At 44.5% G+C, this 12,621-nt stretch overlaps 1 protein-coding gene across 4 annotated transcripts in view; it reads left to right on the forward strand.

The window, feature by feature from the left end:
- The first annotated feature begins 707 nt into the window (after positions 1–707).
- STAT3 (signal transducer and activator of transcription 3) overlaps positions 708–12,621 on the forward strand; it is a 43,785-nt gene continuing 31,871 nt past the window's right edge. For all 4 annotated transcript variants that reach the window (XM_044444480.1, XM_044444483.1, XM_044444481.1 and 1 more), the window contains exon 1: positions 708–826. The gene's annotated coding sequence lies outside the window, so the exon portion shown is untranslated. The remainder of the gene's footprint in view (positions 827–12,621) is intronic.

Here is a 12,621-nt window from a genome sequence, read left to right on the forward strand (position 1 = left end):
AAACTATCGATTGCCCACTCCTTCCGCTATGCAACTTGCTGCTGCTGTGTCCCTTCACAAGCGCGTATTGCTCTGTCTTCACTGCTGTGCCTCCCAACCAGACTACAACTGAGAGAAGGGCTTGTTTTCCTTGCTCAGTAATGCAGTAGGGAGAATTCGACCTCCCTGGGGAACACTAAGATCTGCGAGAAGCACCAAAGCCGCCCCCACCCCCCGCTTACAACCAATCCTCCTCTGTCTCAGGATCCCTATGATGGACTCCCACGTTTGAGGCATCTATCCAGATGTATCCCATCTTAGTCCTAGTTAGAGTAGGGCCATCGAAACGAACTGGACTTAAATTAATAGAACTCACTAACTTAGGTCCTATTCATTTCAATAGGTCTACTCTAAGTAAGACAACCGTCGCATACAACGTATTAGGAAGAGCGTAGAGCTATAATCCTCCTCCTTCCCCCCTCCTTTAGATGAAGCCAACACCGGCGGTGCCGACGTCACACGCTGCCCGGAATTCAGCTGTATTTCCAGCAAAGCAGTGGGAGGAGAAAGCCAGAGGGGGAATGGCCGGATGAATAATAAAAGCAGCGGCGCACGCTGATTGGCTGTCTGCGGCGACCCCAGCGAAGGAGCCTCAGAACTTGCAGGCGATTGGCGGGTGGAGGAGGAGAACTTGCAGGCGAGTGGTAGAGGATGTCGATGATGCTTAGGTGGAGGGGGCGGGTCTAAATCCACGGCCAAGCAGCTGGGGCAGGGCGAGGAGGGAGCGGCGACGGGAAGAGAACGGATCGGTCCCAGTGGTGGGCAAGGGACGCCGGGGGTCTGCAAGGTAGGCGGGGCAGGGGCAGAGATAGGTTTTCGGCCCTACGTTCAGTTCCGGGGTCCAGCCTCCGCTAAAGGAGAGTTTGTTTCTGAGCATGTGCAGAGTATCTCCTCTCTTCCAGTACTTGGGCGAACACAGCTAGACCACCGCAATAAAATAAAGATGACATTCTGCTCGCAGAGCGTCGCTGAGCTTTGGCGCCTTTTTAATGTGTGATTGAGCTGAAAATTCAAGGGCCCTAAATAAGGAGCTTTAATTGGATGGGGTTAGCTGTGGTTGGGAGAGAGTACTCTGCGTGGGCGGAGAGGAACTGACAGGGCGGGAGGACAGTCACGAAGGGTCCGTGCATGGCTGGTTTTCTGGGCGGAGGGAGCGGTGGGGACTGAAGGAGCTTGATTTATTCGCGTCTGTCAGTAGGGAGGTGTCTCAGCTGTCTTGCTCGGGTATGGATTGAGGGAGCCCTGGGCACAGTTTGCGCGGGGCAACATCGGATCCTGGAAGTATGCAAAGGATGGATTTGGGGGAGGGTGCGCCGTGTTTGGCCGAGGGAGGCGGGGCTCTCCGAACTGTTGGCTGACTGGTTTATGGTCGTTGGTCTGGTGGTGGAGGAAGGATCCTGTTGCGCTTATTTAGCAGACTGAGCCTGTGTGGGTGCTTTCTCCATGGGTTATTGTTCTGGAGTATTATGAACTCCGCAGGCACGTTGAGATGATGATAGGGAGTGCAGGGAAATGGGGAGGGGTTGGCGGCTGTCCGGATGGTTGGCGCATAGGAGTGGAAAGCCTCCGCTCCGTCTAGCAGTAGGAAGCGTGGCTGCTGGAACAGCCTTGCCCAACCTGGGGCCTCTGCAGACGTCTTGCACTGTAAGTCCCCGCATCCCCCACCCGCTACCATCCTGCTGCAATCCAACGGGTCTGGAGGATCTCAGCTTGGGAAAGACCATGATACAGGCTAGGAAGAGTGTGGGGTGGCACCTGACTGGGTTGTGTGATGGCAACTGGCACTGCCCTACACCCTCCTGAGTGCAGCTGGGAGATGCTATGCTCCAGACACCTGGCAGGCTTGTCTTTTGGCATCGCCGTTGGCTCTCTTCCCAATGCGATAGGTAGGGGTCATGGCTGCACGTGACTTGGTATCAGTCGTGGCCTCTCATTGCTGTATGCAGCTGCTGGAGTAATCGCTGTTGATGAAAACTAAGAAATGGGAAGGCCCTTGCTGGGAGCTCCTGGCACAGCTTGTCTTAGGTAGCAATATGAGCATAGCTTTTTCTCTGCTCAGCGTCCAGGAAGGAATCAGGTTTTGTATTTGCAGTGTGGCTTACCTGCCAAAGGCCTGCACAAGTTCCATTCTTGCCCCTGTGATGTCATGGAAGGTTGATCCTTCTGGTTGGCTTGTGACATTGCTGGCTGCCTGCTAATCGGAGCTGACGAGGCAACAGGAAGCTTTTGTGCTTCTGTTTGTACAACTGTCTCAATAGGTCACAGTGGGGGAGGGTTACATTATGGTGCAGAAAGCTCCTCTGTGAAACTGAGTAGTTCAAGGGTAGCCATCTGGTGAGGCTGTCGATGTTTACCTTTCTGCATTCAGAGATATGCCTTTATTGTTCAACTTCTTGATACAGTTTAATTTCCGCTGATATTCACAGATGGGCACTGCCGTGGGGGAGGGGCAGGGAGAGCTGTGTGGCTGCTTCAAAGATTGCAAAACCTCAAATTGCCTTGACAACTTCCAGCAAGAGTTGAGATTATAGTCCTTCATCAGAGTATTCAAATCTGTTTAGTTTCGTTATGCTAGATAACAAAATCTTCTGAGCCTCCAGGGATGGAGACTCTGTAGTTCTCAAAGTGTTTTTGGACTCCAGCTTCCATCATGCCAATGATAGCTGGGACTGTTGGGAGTTGTAGTCCACTAATATCTGAAAAGCTGCACATTGTCTGCCTGGCAGGTGGCTCACTGCTGTTCCAGCTAGGTGTTTCTGGTGCCATCTTCCCGGACAACTGCAGGAAATGGCAGTAGGGACCAAGACCACAGATACAAACCTTGCAAAGAAATGGGAGTTGGTAGCTTCTAACTGATCTGGGCATTTAAAGGGGTCAGCAATGTGACTAGCCCAGGACTTCTATGTTGGCAAGTGGTGCAGCTCAAAACAGTCAGGAGTCTATACTTAAGCTGTTCACTGGGAACAATCCATTCCCTGCCCCCTTTTGCAGTAAGTCACTTCTAGAATTCCTGGCCGGCTGCTGCTGCTGCTTTCCCAGCTGACATCCACAGTGTCAAAACCAAAGTACTGTGTCTGTCTCTGCGCAGGCTTTATAGAGGCAAGACGTGAATGAGCAACATCTTATTTAGAGCTTTGGTTATAAAGAGCTGGACAGCTATTTTATAAGCATAATCCATCATGACCTGGCAGGAAGCCCTGGCAGTACAGAACAAGTTAACTGTGTTAAGGGTCACACCTGTAAAACAGCTTTGCTTTCAGTCCCCCCCCCCCCGAATAATGGCAGAGAATGTTAAATCATATGAAATATGATTCTGTTAGAAGTTTGAAATCTTACAGGGTTGATCCGCTCTTAAGATCTGGGCCTCCTTGCAACTCAAGATTTCTGATGAGGGCTTGCTAGTGTGTAGAATTCATTGGGAAAATTAAGTGTGGGGGGGGTTGTAAGTTAAATCAAAAGTTGGTGATGCTATAATTCTGCTGAACTGTGAGATACTGAAATGAAACGTTGTGCATATGTTTAAGGTGCAAGTTCACTTGTCAAGTTTGCGTATCAGTTTGACCCCCACATCTTTTTTCAGGTTAAAAACAGCCCTATAAAAGGCAGGGTCAGGAAGTCTTGAAGGACTGCCAGCTCATTAAGATAATTAGCAGAGGCTCTGTTACAGCTAGAGAAGCTCTTGGGGAACCAAAGGGGGCATCTTTTGTACTTTGGAACTCCCTATTTATTCGTCTTTTTCACATCTGCTACTATATTAGCTCTTCTTAACCACCTTGAACTTTTTAAGGGTTGTGAGATAAAATGGAATATATGTATATTTTAAAACCATTTTTCTTGGGGTTGATAGGAGTTGTAGTACAGCATCTGTGCAAACTACCAGGTTTGGGAAAGCTGTTTTAAACGAATCAGTGAAAATGCAAGGCAGTATTGTATCTTCCATAAAGCCTGAAGCTTTGGAGCAAAAAGTGTGTGCAATTAGATGTTTCACATCCAAATATTCAGAAGGCAATTCCGCATTCCATGTTCAAGCCCAAGTTCTATTCCTGCACTTCTGTTTAAGAGGACTAGTGATCGAGGCACCTCCAACACAGTCTTTAAGGGCACAATTTTGTATTGGACAGACTTCGTGAAAAACCAAAGGTGAAGTGATTCCATAGTGTAAGATGGTCAGAGAAATGTGAGCATGACGCAGAGGTTCTCTTCCTGGGTCAGAAGATGGATCTAATTGGGGCAGGGGAAGGAAACCTTGCTCCCACAGGGAAAGTCCACCAAGGGCAGCAGACATAGTGAGCAGAAACAGAACCAGTGGTGGATAGATCCGGAGCCAAAAGTGGGTGAAATTTGCAACATTACAGAACTTCAGGGTGCATGTTTCTCCTTTTCTTTCTGTGCCACCCTCTCACTATGCCATCTAATGCCTCTGTGCGGCAAAAGTAAAATACTTTTTTCTGCAGGTAGTAAACAAGCTTATCCATGAAAAGTGTAGCCTAGCCTCCTCTTCCTGACATGCTAGCTTTTTAAGTACAAGGAGTATTGTGCTTGCATTGAGGAGTTTTCAGGTGCAGTTGGGAGTTGTATAATCCAGTCACACATTTATCAGTTTGGTATGAATTTGCTCCAGTTTGGCATTGAATTTTCAGTGGTACTTAACCACACACTTCTGGGAAGCTCATTTGAAAGATCTGGAAGAACAGACCTCTCTTCCTTGCCTGCCAACTATTCTTCTTTGCCTTCCAGCATGGAAAAACAGCTGCATAAACCTCAAATATTATTGTTATGAGTGGGTTTATTTTATTGTTCTGTTCAAAAATTGCTAGAGTCGATTGTCCAATGTTTAAAGAATAATGTTTCCATATGCCTTTACAGTGATGAAGCTTCATGCTCTTCTTCCAACTCCAACTTTCTCCTTGTTCTGCATCTGCTCTTTCCAAATGAATCAGTGTGATCCATTTTTTAACCTCTAAAACGTGTGTAGACTTGTAGGGACTCCAGTTTTTGTTCATTTGTTCTAGTGGCCCTGCCATTTGAGAGGAAACAGTTTAAAGTGCAGCAAAAATTAAATATACATCAGAAATGGGTGTTTATAACAGCTGCAAATAGATTGCATAGTCTGCAGCTTATGCTGTATCCTGCTCCAGTCAGTGTTCTAATTAGAAGAAATGGATGTAGTACAGAGGTGGAGCAGATGTTTTGCACACAGAATGTAAAGTTCAATTCCCAGCATCTTCAGGTAGAGCAGGAAAAGCTCATGTCTGGAACCCTAGAGAGACACTGTCCTTCTAGCCTACATGATCAATGGACAGGTTCTCACAGTTACAGTAAGGGACATAAGCCATGGATTATTTGATGGTTGCCCCCTCCTCAGACAAGCCATACTGCCTGAGTTCAGACGATATGCATGCTGCACCAGTGAAGGGTAATAAGGCTGGTAAGCAAATGGCACAAATTGCCACAAAGTCAGAGAGCGAAACTTGGGATAATTTGAAACAGGTAACAACAGTTATCACAGAGCCTCACTGTTGCCCCCCCCCCCCCGATCCGTCAGAAAAGGAGCATGCGGTCTGTTCCCCTCTAACACACACACACACACACACACACACACGCTCCCTTTCCTTTCTTCACTGTTGGAACTTTAATTTCATTTGCATTTCTTTGGTATCAGCTTTTTACTGAAAGATTTTTAAACCAACCATGTTGGTTATACGAGAACCAAGAACCCTTATTTTCCCCTCTCCCTCTTCTTCTAACTGTTCACTTACCTCTCTCACCTCTCTCTATAGGTATACATTTGCTTTTAAATAATAAAAAATGCAAATTAACAAACAGAAGAAGCATCTATGAAGTGCATTCCTGAATTCTAGTCAAATTTCCCATAATTCATGTCGCCTCCTGGCATGATCCAAGTGACATCTAGTCTGTGTATGTTTCAAAGAATCTACCCCAAACATGTGCAGCTTTTCCCAGATCTCCTAAATTCATCCAGACTGAGACTTTAATTCCCCTTTCATGATTCTGTGGTGATTGCACTTTAAGCAACTTTAGGCCACAATCCTATTCTCTGCAATTTCAGTGTACACAAAACTTTGAGGCACAGCAGAGGTGATATCTACCACCTCCCACAGCGTATTTTCTCTAGATGGACATCTAGATTTAGTGCTAGGCGGTGGGCAGGGGGGAAGAGGCTAGAACACTGGTTGGAAATGGCCAAAGGCCACAACCACCTCCCTTCTCTGTCATGCCCCTTTTCCCCATTCTGATGCCCAGCTGGAGGGACAATCAGTGCATGTCTTTCTGCATCAGGTGAAAGCTGAAGCTCTCTAAGCTAAAAATCCACATCCCATTGATTGTGTTGTTTGGTTATACCTCTGGGGTCCAGTGAGTTGGGCTGCAGCCAAGTCTGGTATGAATCTCCATGTTTTAAATCTGTAATTGGTCTTGGTGAAGTTTGCAGTGCCAGCATCTTACAGTAGTCTTATGCTCAGTATAACTGTTCTATTTTGTAGAAGATTTTCCCTGCTGAATGTCCCAGTGTCCTGCTAATCCCTGCTAGTTGGTATCATTTACTCTTTCTCACACAATTCATAGCTATTGTGCAGTATCATTATGTTTCAAGACACACACTTAACACCCACCCCAAGCAGAGTTATTGGCATCTGCAGCAACACACAGCTGTCTTTGCACATACATAGTGGTTAAAAATAAAGTAAAAACCGGAATACTGTGCTAAACATAAAGTGCAGACCACTAATCCTGAGAAGAGAAGGTGTGTCTGTGTACAGGAAATGCATAATCAGTAGGACACAAAACTGAAATGTTAGCAGCAGTAGCAGAGAAAGCTGGTGTAGTCTAATATTGGCTCCTCTGACAAAAGAATTCTTAGTCAATTAGAATGCAGTCCTAGACCTAAATAACTTGTCTTAGTCCTAGAAGTCTGATTGAGTTCAGGGTGAAAGGCTGTAGGATTGCAGTCTCAAACACAGTAGATAGAGATACAGCTTTAGTCCAACCTTACCTATCCTGGGGCCTATCCAACTTCCAGGATTCCTGACCACTGGCTAAACTGAGTGGAGTTGATGGGCAAACGCCTAAAAAACAGAAGGGCCTCAGGTTGAGAAGGATTGGTTTGGTCCCTTGGACATCCATGGGACAAGTTAGGCATGATGAACTTCAGTCCCACTGAAATCAATGGGAATTAGGCATGACAGAGTTGGACATTGCAATGGTTTGGGAACAAGGATGTGTGGATCTGTGGCAGAGCCATGACCTCTTCTGAGCCCTCCCTTATTGCAGTGGGAGGCTTCTCATGAGAAAATGGTGAAGTTGTAAAGCAGTGAATGCCAAAGATTGCCGAGACTAGTCAGGGCTGTTCTTCCTGTGAAGGAAACGCCTACAGAGCAAAAGTTTTGGTTTTAATTTCTTTGCTTTGGCTCTTGTAGCACTTGCTGTAAGGGTTGGGTTTTGCTCCCCCTCCATAACTTGCCAAACCGATGAAAAAGTTCATCAGATTTTGTGTTGAACTGAAGCCAGGGCCATGTTCCCTGAAGGAAGATATGGCCAATGTATTTAAGGTACCCTACTGATGTCGGTATCTCAAACCCTCACTTGCTTCTTGGTGTACTTTACTTTTTTTTCGAATCTCCACTTTCCTCCTTTCCATTCTGAGCAATCACATTTGAAAGTAGCCAGCTATCCTTCACGGTGATCTCCTTGGGTGTTGTATGTAAACAATTATGTGTTAATTGGACCAGGGAATTAAAAAAAATACTGTTGATGGGTTAGACTACAGGCCTGTCTAGTCTAGCATCTTTGACGTAATATCCACTGGGGAGGAGATAATGAATAGAACACAGTGGTAAAAGCCATGCTTGGATATTTATACGCGGCATCTGGTGTAGCTGGGGGAAGACGGTACTGGTAGAACAGGGTTGAGGGAGACTACCACGTACAGGACCCCACCCATTTTGAAGTCTGCCAGGTGCAAAATAGTGGCTAAGACAGGCAAGAATTAAGGACCAGGGTGCCTCTTAGCATATGCTCAGCTCAGGGATTTGTTGTTATCACCGTAGATGCCACTCCTCCTTTTCCTGCATCCTCCTTGACACCCGGAGTTGCAGAGTGGGGGAAGCTTTCATTTGTTGTTGTTGTAAAATATAGCCCATGCCACCATGTTGCACATCACTGAGAGCTTGGCAAGTGGATTCCTTGCCCACCCTTGGGGTGGAGTGCCCGAGCGCAAGAAGGAAGCCCCAGTGCCCCAACTGATCTCTGCAGACATCTCAAATTGCATTTTCTCTTCACTTCTGCTTTTGTTCCAAACCAGAGGATCTCTGTTGCTATGTTCTCCCCTCACTTGTTTGATGGTTGATATTGTGGATGGCCTTGGCTTTTCAGTTCAGAAACTTGGCCTCCTGTCCCACCCTGCCTGTAACCCTGTGCTTTCCAGCAAGTGATTGGAATGGACTGTTTAGGGGAAATGTTAAGAAACAGCTTGGGTTCATCCTAGCTTGTTTGTTTGTTTAATTTCTGTGCTGCTCAAGAGCTGAAGCTCTCTGGGCAGTTCCCAAAGCACATTGAAAAAAACCCAACAAAAGATACATTGTATAAAGAACATATGAAAACATCATTAAAAGTTTACAGTACAAAATTTAAAATTATATATTAAGCAGGTTAAATAGATATATATAATAACTTAAAGAAGAAAAAAGGCAAATTATTCAGACCTGTTAGCAGGCCCTAGAAGCTGCTTGAATGTCTTGCAGTAGAGGATGGTCTTTATCTGGCACTGAAAAGAGGAGGGTGCAGACAGCTCTCAGTGGGGAGCTCATTCTGCAACTGGGGGGCCACCACTGAAAAGTCCGTTCCGCTTGTTGCCACCATCTGAGTCTCCTTCAGAGGTGGCAGTTGCAGACAGACTCCAGAACATTCATTCATTCATTCATTCATTCATTCATTGGATTTGTATGCCGTCCAATTACTTGCGTCTCTGGACGGCTTACAGCAACTTGTTTGTAGTGTCAGGGTAGAAGAAAGTCAGGAGAGGCATTCTGTCAGGTATCATGGTCCCAAGCTATCTAGAGGTTTATAAGTTAAAACCAACAGCTTGAACTGGGCTTAGAACGATATCGGCAGCCAGTGCAAGCTGGCCAGAATTGGTGTTATATGATCAGATTGTCTGACCCCTGTTATTAGTCTGGCAGCTGCATTTTGCACAAGCTGCAGCTTCTGAACAGTCTTCAGGGGAAGCTCCATATAAATTGTATTGCAGTAATCTAGTTTAGAAATTACTAGATCATAGATCACTGACTATCTCTGTCTAGACAGGGGTGTAGCTGAACCACAAGCCAAACCTGGTGGGAGGTGCTCTAAGCCACCTAAGCTACCTGGGCCTCAAGTGACAAAGATGGCTCAAGGAGCACCCCCAGGCTGTGAGCCTGCTCCTTCAAGGGGAGGTGCACCCCCAGGTTGACTTCCCTCTGTCTTATACGAAGATCCACCAACTAGAGGCATCTGAGTCTTGTCAGGACTGAGCTTCAGTTTGTTAGTGTTCATCCATTCCATTGTTGTGGCCAGGCACCAAGTCAGCACAACCACAGCCTCACCTGCTGAAGATGAAAAGGAGAAACGCTCCAAAACTCCAGATGGCCTCACTCAGTGGTTTCATGTAGACATTAAGCAACATGGAGGACAAGACTGAACCCTGAGGAACCACATACTGCAGAATCCAAGGAGCAGAGCTATACCCCCAAGTTAGTTTCTGATGACTAACAACTAGTTGCATGAAAGTCAAATTCCCTCCAACCTTTCCTATGTCAGAGTAGTGACTCTTGTGGGGGGATTCCCTCTGTGGAATCACCATCAAAACCTTTCGGTGATGTTAGACAATTTCAAACCACAGCAAATCCTACTTTCCTAATCTTTACTGCCACTCATCCACTTTTATTTGCATTGATTAAACTTTCATTTCCCCCCCAGTGTGTTCTTATTCTTCACATTCTGTTCCCTAATAAGGAATTGAAACTTTTCCTGATCCGCAGAGCGAACTTTCATTTCCCATTTCTATGCTGAAGAGAACCTATTCCTTCAAGCTCATACTTTTTTTTTAATTTCCTTTCACCTCTTTTTTTGGGAGCAGGAATGACAATCTTTTTTTGCTGAAGTATTTTATATGATACTTTTTGATTCAGAAAAGGTAGACTAGAACATACAAATAATCTTCTTAAAACACAAACATATTAAATAGCACACGCAGAAAAAAATCAATGTGTAGAAAGACACATTCAAGGCATCACAACTATTGGATAAATGTAATCTTAATTAGCAAAGGCTACAAATTCAATATATAGTATATTAATAAATAACATACGATTAAAAATTTGAGAAGATATTCTCAAAATATATTACAAAGCAAATGGTTAAATTGAATTAGCTCAGATTGCCTGAAAGCCCTCCTCTTTGTGTCTTCATCAGAAAAGACCCAATTTAGTTGTCAAGAATTAGCATTCTGATATGCTTCCTAACTTCTGTTTCCCAAAAAGACATGCCTAGAACAAATCTGAATGCAGCTACTTGCCATGCCTGGAGGAGTTGGCAGCAAGCTGTGCCTCCTGCATTTACGGAAAGCCCTTTTCCTGCTTTTCAAGGAGAAGCTTCTATTGTATGGGCTTTCCCAGAAGAATGGCGAAGAGGATTTTTAAAATTAATTATTACTGTGTATTACAAAACAAAACTTAAGCCATGCACTGAAGAGGGAGGGAAAAAGCAAAGTTATAAAGCTTATAAAGAGCTATAAAGATTCAACAGGCAGTGTGGCAAACTTTCCTAATACCCAAATTGCAAGGTAGTTTCTTGATGCTATTTCAAGGCCATAAAGCCAGCTTGGTAGTAAGAGCAATATATGTAATTGCCTTGAAATTGCTTTCCCCAGTCCTTACGTAAATAAGGCTACTTTTGCTCTGGGAACAAAACTGTTTGTCTTATTGAAGTAGTTTCACCCACCCTCTCAGGGGAGTAGAGGCAAACCCTGTGTGTACTAACAGCTTCTGAAACAGAGGGAGAAAAGACCTGGATAAAATCCATGACAAGAGGTATTGTCTTTTGTTCTTGGCCTGGGGTGAAGAATTGACATGAAGATTGTCCAGGCTACTTTGGTGTCCCCTGGAGCATCTGCTAGCCTCTTTGGGGGACCCATACAGCCACAGATAGGGGGAATGTAAGCTCCTTGTTTGTTTATATTCTGCTCTTTTTTGTTCCGTGTCCATGTTTCATCGTTTAAATTCAGTAAATTATATATTTGCCACAGGTGGTTATATTTCTGTCTAAGTTTCATGGAATCTAAAGACAGTGGCCTTCACTGGACCAGGCTCTTGGTGTTACAATAATGTCCGAGGATGGCTTTGCTGAAGAATGGCAACTCAGGAAAATCCATTGGTCTCTACTCAATGGCAAGCACAACACCCTGAGGTCAGTCCTCAGCCTCTCCATGTAGGACCGGAAAAACCACAAAGAGATGCTGGTGGTCAGTGGCCCAAACGGACAAGAGATCTGATTTCCTCTGTTCCTAGGTAGAATCCTGTCTGCAAAGACAGGAAAGAAAGAGAGATAATAAATAGCAAGACATAATAAATCTGTTAGTCTTTAAGGCAGTCTTCCCTAACTTGGGGTTCTCCAGATGTGTTAGACTACAATTTCCATGATATCTGCATAGCTGATCATGGGCATATAGGCAACACATTGATTGGGGGATGCTGCTTTTAGTTGGCATCCAAGTTGGCATAAGACTCTTATGGCACAATCTTAAGACATGGATAGTAAAAGACCTGTGAAAAAGTGCAGTATACTGGAATTTTAGGCCTTTTTTTGTCTAAATTTCATAGGATTTCTGCAACTGACATAAAATGTGAGCTGCCCCTCTAGAAATCACAATCATGAAAAGGGAAGGCTTTTGTGTCCCAGATAACCTTCTTTCTTTTAAAACTTGGCAAAAACAGTGACAGTAAATACAATTGAATGAATGCTAGAAGATTTGCCAAAAGCCCATCTTAAAGATCTGGTCTACATGTGCAGTAAATGGTGGTGGTTGTCCACTGCAGGGAACAAGAGTTTATGAAAAGGCATGGAAAGGAAAGGAAAAGAATAAAATTCATGCTCCTCTATATTTAAAAAAGGGGTAAAAAGCCAGCAGTACAAAGTTTTCTGTAAATTCAAAAGTTAGAAAAGCAGGAAAAGGGTGGGCTCAAATCCTGATCCCTGATATGCAGCTGTTGTTTATTCACAAGGAATTGTTCTCATGGTTATACTTTGAAGTGGGGTATAATCCTTCTGCCCTCATACCTTTGGATTTTACCGCCTATTCTGCTGCTTCTCCTACAAGAAGAAGATGCAATTAAAATGATTATGAGGAAATATTAAATCCATCTTCAAACATCTGAAGGGCTATTATGTATAGATGAAAGAGCAAAATTTAGTTTGTTTTTTGTTGGTTCAGAGGTAGGATTGAAACCAACGGGTTCAAATTACAATAAAAGGAATTTTGGGTAGTCATGAAGAACAGCTTCTGGATGGTCTGACCTGTGTGACCATGAA

Source organism: Varanus komodoensis, unplaced genomic scaffold, assembly GCF_004798865.1.
Source record: "Varanus komodoensis strain SLA01 unplaced genomic scaffold, ASM479886v1 scaffold45, whole genome shotgun sequence".
Lineage (NCBI taxonomy): Eukaryota > Metazoa > Chordata > Lepidosauria > Squamata > Varanidae > Varanus > Varanus komodoensis.